The following is a 6334-nucleotide window of genomic DNA, read 5'->3' as shown; positions in this document are numbered from 1 at the left end:
GCAACATTTGTAACCGGCTTGTCGAACACTCGGCCGTACTCGTGTCAGGCTAAAACGCCGAGCTCTGGACGGATCGATTCGTCATTCACGCCGTGGTCGACGAGAGGCCGGCGTTTTATTTGCCTTCCGCCACCGCAGCTTAGGTTACGGCTCGTTTAGCCGCCCCTTAACTGCGTTACCTCGCGACGCGAGACGGTGGATTGAATCGGTCAACGAGACACGCGGCCCAGAGTAAGGGCGAAGAAAGGGATTGAGCGAGAATTGCAACTGGGCGGCGGGATTGAAAGCGACGCGGTTTTAGGACTTGCGGAACGAGGGCAGGCCGCAACTAACTGGACGAGTTTCCGAGTCGCTGGGGCTGACCTCGGTTGCCTGTAACGGACCCCACTGTTTGCACAGATAAGAGTAATTAATGTCTCCTCGGCTCCGACTTCCCAAACGGCCGGGCGCCTTTTACCAACTGCGAGCACACACGGGATAGAGGGTACTTGCATTATTGGGCCAATGTACAGTAGCCTCGCTATAAATGGTTAATATCGCGTGTTTCCACTTAAACGAGAAATTATGTAAACTATCTTACGAGACGGGAGAAACGACGGCGAGCCACGAATAAAAAGGTGGCAAGCGTGTTTGGAATGAGCGAATGTAACATACACCTGATGACACATACACGACTCGTCTGTTAATTCGAAATCAGAGCGAACACACCCTTCTCGTTACACGATGTATTTATTCTGTACCTAACACACGGAGGCGCTAGGGTAAGGACAGGCTCATCCTCGGCAAGTCACATCGGCTGGATTTCTGGAAACTGACGCGACATGGAGCGTGGTAGATTTCACCGGGATAGGAGACAACACGTGCCTCGCCCGAGTTAACATGTTCCTCAAATGAGGGTCAAAACATTCGTGGTGTATCGCGCGAGGGATTATAGTTACCATTTCACGGCTCGTCGCAAGGTTAATCACAGCTTGAACGGATTAACATGGCGCGACTGTGGGTTATATAGCCAGGTGATAATCGAGATTAGCAGATGCTCTTGATTGCGAGAGCTTGCGCGTAACACTATCTTCCTCTAGCATATTCCTTTTACATTTAATTTATTATATTAAAAGAGAAATAAATTTAAGCGCGATTTTATATTGCTTTACGTGAACAATTGAACATATAAAACACGAAAATCTGCATTTGGTTGAAACAGTAATTAACCCGAGAATACGAGAAAATTATTTCATTAAACTGGCTGAATACGGGAACTTTATTTGTATCGGGAATCAATTAATATTACGTTTTAACAATCGCTATGGATAAAAATAGATAAATTTCGCGAGCTTTATATTGTCGTCCTTTCTCTTACTTTTTACTATCTAAAATGTCAGGATTCACAGGCCACGTCTTTATGGCGACTTTTACGGCTGAGTAGTGGATATGTAGTTATCCTGCGGGAAATCCAATCCGGAAACCGACTCGACGTTGGACCGTGACCGATCCTACTGGGGACGCAAAACCGCGCTTGTCACGCGAAGCTAAATGCTGCTCAAACAAGCGGGGGGGCCCGTTCGCAATTCGCCGTAAAGGATTAACGTTCCCTTCTCCAAAGTGACCCGTAGTTTGACCTTTGTCAGACTGCGGTTGTTAACCTTTGGCACATATTCCGCATCTCCGATAAATCTCAAAACACCGCACCTACATACATATATGTACATTACGATTCAATGTTCATTAAAACGCAATCTTTTATTGCATTCAAGAAACACATTTCGCATTTTACACTGCAGAGAAATGTCTATTATAATTATCTCGACAATTATTACTAAATTATTCATTCGCAGTTAGCAATAATTAGCATAAGCTCGACATAATGATGCGTTTTGTGCAATAATTGTACAAAAGGTGATGAACAGAGGAGAGTATACGCATTCTATGTAACATTTAAATAAAGACATTCGATTATATGCGTTACTTTAAGCGCGTCAGTGAAATGTTTTCCAAAAAATGCCCGCGAGGTGAAAATAGAACACGATTTATGAATTTGCCACCGTCCATCCGACATACAGGCGGATAACAATAATTCCGCTGCGTAAAAATTGAGTTTAACGGTGTTGAAGTAGTGGAGATGGCAGAATATTTAGGTAACCACTTGAGCCAATCGCCAATACGTGCATGAACCGAACGAATTCGACCTCACGCCTCTCGCGCATTGTCAACGCTTATTCGCGATGCGCGGAGAACCGCGCTAATGGTCTAACGAGCGGGACGTTTGGCGCGGATATTGTTTTCGTTTCGTTGAATTTGTATGCAGCCAAAAAAATAACGAAACACGAAAATGGTGGCTAGAGTATCGACGATGCCTGCCGCGTGAACATTTGTATGTGCGCTGAAATTTTGATATGCTTGACAAATTATACTAGCGGTATGTTACGCGTTTTAAGCACGGCAGTCGCTTATGTCATGTCGAAAAACGTAAAAAAAAAAGTTTGCAACAGAGAGAAAGCTTTTTATAATATTCGCACACTTTTAAGGGGATGTTGGAGTGACGAAATTATCGACATTGGAGGTTCGAATTTCCTTTAAATTAACTTTACAACCCTGAAAATCCTTTTACACATTTAAGGGAGCTCTATGCTTAGTAGATGTCACAATTCACCGAATTACTGATTTGGCAGCCAAAAAGATCGAATGGCACGCGAACTCGATTTCGTTCGTCTTCGGGTAATCGATCATCGGCCATCAAAAGAAGTTAACACAAAAGAAACTGCCGGTTCACTTTATCAACCGTAAATACAGTACATATGAACAACTACTTGCACTAACAGATTTTTTTATTACATTTATAGACACTAACATATCAAAAATTGAAGTTGTATTAGTAACTATACTTTAAAATCTTTCAAAATTTTAAACGCATTTTTCTCGTAACTTTTTCTCTTGGTTTTGCTTTAATTATAAACAGATAGAAATTCAATTTAAAAAAATTCTAAGATGTAAAAATATGTATCTTTTCCGGCCATACCTTCGAGCCTTCGATAGTCTGTAAAAATTTAAGTATTTTCAAAAAAAGTCAAAAATCGTATTTTTTTCACAAAAAATTATATGTTTTGAAATTGGAAAATCTGAGTTTGTGCTTTTGTTTCTTTGCAATTGACAAAAGAAATTCATTTTTAAGCAATTTGACTGTTTAGTCTCTTTAAAGTACATACATGCAAAAATAAATATTAGGAGATTTAAATTAAATTTAAAATTAAAAAGGATTAAAAAATTATATATAATATGTGGGCATTTTTTTTTTATTGTTTTCACTTTGAACTTAAATTGTGAATCTCTTGTATTTATTCTTGTGTGTAGTTTAAACGAATTTTCAGTATAAAGCCAATTCCAACAAAAATCAAACCGTAATGTCGATAATTCCATCACACTCTAGCATCATATTACATTCGTAATATGAGATATAATTCGATACTATAAATTACTGATCATGAAATGCATCGAACTGCGATAACGAGCTTGTATGAATCGTTCCAAATTTCATCCTTCTCAACGATGTATCAAACTTTGCTTGTTTAATAAAGAATTTTAATTAGGAGATGTTACAGGTCGCATCGTGCTGACAAACATTGAAAAATGTATGGAGTAAAAGAAAAATTCATTAAAATTATTTTTGCAATTAAAATCTAAATTTAAATCTTGCTATAAATTTTATCTTTTCTGTGTTAGCGTTACTCTGTCGTTTTCCATAATTCAAATTGAATCATTTTTGCGATTACTCATCGTACGTTATATAATGAAATCGAGTAAAGATTTTTAAATGTAAAAATATATAAGAATAAATTTGTGCTTCTCTTATCTCAAGAGACAATAAGTCACATTATTTAATTCAACAGAGAAAAGTAGGAATTACTTATCTCATCTTAATATTACTTTATTTTTATATTGCACAAGATTGCGGCAAGATTAAATACAGCAAGCGTATTTTAATCTTGATATTAGAAATCCTTTCTGAGAAAATACGTTAATGTAGATACTGCTTACTTTGAAACTAATAATTTAACCACTGAAATGGGTTGCTTAAAAGAGAGAGATTTTTTTATAACATAATTTATGCTAAAATAATAAATTTCTACATTTACATAATATGTATTATACATTCATAAAAGTTGAAAATAACCAAATATTATTTAACTCAAGGAAATAATTTAAATTTAATCTTGTAATATTTAACAATAAACTATATATCATATCTTTTTCACAATATTGAATTAAATAATTATATAAGATACGCAACGGTGAGACTGACAGCACTGTGACCTAAATATCTATGTTGAATATAAATCCATGAATTTTTGTGACCCAGCAAATATTTTCCACGAACGATAGCAATTGTATATATCGAACCGCACATAACGCTATTTCTATAAATTCATTTAAGAATCGTTCGATGCGTTGAAAGCCTTTAATCGCGCATAACAAAGGGACTGTACATGTGTATATAAGTGGACACATATATTTAAATATCTCAGTTACAGTAAGCGGAGCCCATTCATTTTGCATGGCGTCCGACATGATGTGTAATATATCTGCACTTGGTATCTTGTAACAGCGTTTAGTAACGTGAGGACGGCTGGGAAATCCTCTCGGCGCAAGTCAAGAGACATTAAATGGCTTACATAGACGCGCGACTAGTCAATTTCAATTTTAGCACTTCAGCTTCCCCCGTGAGTAACCCTCACGTCATATTGCATTCTGTTAAAGATTTCGGCGTCCATCGTGCGGTAGGAACGTGATAGGAATCGATAGGGTAATAGAGGAAAAAAATAAAACTTATAGTAAGAGACTCAAATCTACATTTGTAATTGAAAATAATTTCGATATAAATTCCTCTTTCACGTCGTACAGTTTTTATTTTTGTTTTTTCAGCGCGATGTAACCCGTAATGTTCTGTAATTGAGATTCTTTATTAAATAAGCCAAGTCCGATTTGTGTCGCCGTTGACAAGCATGATCTGAAACGATCCGTGCAAGCGCGTTGTAGCGGTGCATCGCATGGTCAATAATTCGAGTGAACATTTCGAAGAGATTAAACGTGACATTACGTAATGGATGGTAAAACCTATTGACTGGATAGGCGGATGGTCATCTATAGGCCGAATTGCCATGATGTGCATGTTTCACGGAGTAAAAGGGGATCAACGTCACAGACTGATCCTGGCTTACCGTGACCCAGTGGCCAAATGCGAGAGGCGACAATATGTTAACCGTTTGAATGTTTCATACGCGTGACTTTTTAATGCTTCTCAACGTTAAGAGGCAATGCGATACATTCCCAAACGCAATATTAAATTTTTCAATGTCCTATTTGAGACAAATAATTATATGCATAAACATTCTCAGAATTTTACAGACTTTTATAGTCGCAAGCTTTGCATATTTTCGTTAATTAAATATATGAAAAAAATTCATTTGTCTTCTTGATTTATAAATTTAAAAAAATATATAAAATTATGCTTTTAAGCATATTATTATATTATTAATATATTACACTAATGTACTTTTTGTAATGGATAAATGGATTTTTATATGGATTAAGAATAATATAATCTTATAAAATTAATTAAAAAGTAACATACTTTTAAATAGATATTGATACAAGTTAAAAGCTTTTAACTCAGATTAGTTTCTAAGCATTGTTCGTTACTACGTTAAAGAAAAATATGCTAATGAGAAACAGAAACAACAATAGGACACATTTCAATTTCAAGCTCAATATTACAAATCCTAAACACTGATTTAGCAAAAAATAGCGTATAATCTAAAATTTGCGATAAAATAAATCGTTATTTGATGTTTTTTTTCTTTTTTTTTTAACAAAATCGTTCTTTCCGTGCAGCATTAATTCTTTCAGTGTCCCATTTGACGAATATTTTTATACATAAATATTCTTAAAATTTTTTGTTAAAAATCACAAACTTCAAATGTTTCCTCGTTAATTAAATACCTACATTGTTTAATCAAATAAGTACATATAACTAAATGCCTTCTTTTCTATTAATTTAGCAAAAAATAACGTATGTACAGTTTAAAATTTACGATAAAATAATAAGTTATTTAAATATGTTTTTTTGTGATACATAAATCTCTCCGTTACACATTTTTAATTCTATATCCGAGGCAAACGCAAAAGTGAATATAAAACTTTGCATTAAAATCCACTATTCTCTCTCTGGCAAAGCAAAACTAATTTGTTAACGATTCAAAAGGCACGCACATGTTACGAAGTACTTGATATATTAACAAGGACCATAAAATTATTGAGTTTCGCGGATCAAATTAAAACGGTT

The sequence above is a fragment of the Solenopsis invicta genome, chromosome 3 (genome assembly GCF_016802725.1).
Source record: "Solenopsis invicta isolate M01_SB chromosome 3, UNIL_Sinv_3.0, whole genome shotgun sequence".
NCBI lineage: Eukaryota > Metazoa > Arthropoda > Insecta > Hymenoptera > Formicidae > Solenopsis > Solenopsis invicta.
This window is presented reverse-complemented; position numbering follows the sequence as displayed.